Source organism: Lactuca serriola, chromosome 3 (genome assembly GCF_051521515.1).
Source record: "Lactuca serriola cultivar US96UC23 chromosome 3, Lser_US96UC23_V15, whole genome shotgun sequence".
In the NCBI taxonomy this organism is placed as follows: domain Eukaryota; kingdom Viridiplantae; phylum Streptophyta; class Magnoliopsida; order Asterales; family Asteraceae; genus Lactuca; species Lactuca serriola.
Genome location: NC_136410.1, coordinates 256,865,062 through 256,866,180, shown reverse-complemented (window position 1 = coordinate 256,866,180; position 1,119 = coordinate 256,865,062). Strand labels below are relative to the sequence as shown.

Genomic DNA, 1,119 nt, shown 5'->3' with positions numbered 1-1,119 from the left:
ATTGGAAAGAAGTGAACCCGAATACGATCCGAAAAATGAGATGATAAACATTGTGGATATGTCCATGGAGGCATATAAAAAGAGAATCTGTAAGGACACCGATCCCGGTCTAGTGCAATTACAGCTGCAGCAACATTCGAGCTAAAGGGACACATTCTGTCCGCGTTTAAGGAAGTTCCATTTTCCGGGAAAGATCATGAGGATGCTTACAAACACCTTGATGAATTCAATGAAATAGATGATTACTTCAACATCCCATATGTTCCACGCGCTACATTTTTACTTAGAATGTTATCTGTCACTTTCAAAGGGGCTGCTAAAGATTGGTTGAAGGCACTTCTACCCAGTGTAATTACTACTTGGGCGCAAATGCATGAGAAATTTTTAAAAAACTTTTTCCCACCTTCAAAAGTTGCTAAACTCAAGAAAGCCATAGCAAATTTTAAGCAACAATTGGGTGGGTAAGTCACTTTACGAAGCATGGGAACGCTACAAAGCATTGATTAGAAATTGTCCCCAAAATGATTTGAATGAGCAACAAGAAGTATCAATATTTTATGATGGGGTTAACGTCATGACAAGGAAACTCCTTGATTCTCAAGGACCGCTAACTAAGAAAAATCTAGCAGAAATCTAGGAATTAATAGAAGAGTTTTCCAAGCATTCGTGTGAATATCACAATCCTACACATGATGGAGCGAAAGGAATTGGGGGTGACACTTCTGAAGATATGGCTGTTGTTTTAGCTATGCTAAACACTATGAACCGAAGGATGATGAAGATGGACCAATCCATACATGCTATTCGAGTTACTTGTGAAAGATGAAATGGTCCTCATTTAACCAAAGATTACCACTTGGATGAGAACGAGAATAAAAAGGCTCAAGTTTGTTACTCAAGTGGATACAAATATGATGAAGATTGGAGGAAGCCAAAGAAAGAGTGGTTGCCATATGATGAATATAAGAAGCAAAAGGAAGAAAAATATAGGCAGACTGGCCAAGGCTTCTACCAAAAAGAGCAACCACCACCTAAAAAGAAAGCTTTTCCACTTATGTCCATCTCAAGATTCTATCTTTTCATCAATGGTTGGAAGTGGGTAGCAATCCTTTGTGCATG

The 1,119-nt window shown here is 38.6% G+C and overlaps 1 non-coding gene across 1 annotated transcript; it reads right to left on the bottom strand.

The window, feature by feature from the left end:
- Nucleotides 1-417: 417 nt before the first annotated feature.
- LOC145096451 (small nucleolar RNA R71) lies at nucleotides 418-528 on the bottom strand. Its single transcript, XR_013703859.1, has one exon. It is a non-coding gene; the product is annotated as a small nucleolar RNA R71 (small nucleolar RNA).
- Between the last annotated feature and the right edge of the window lie 591 nt (nucleotides 529-1,119).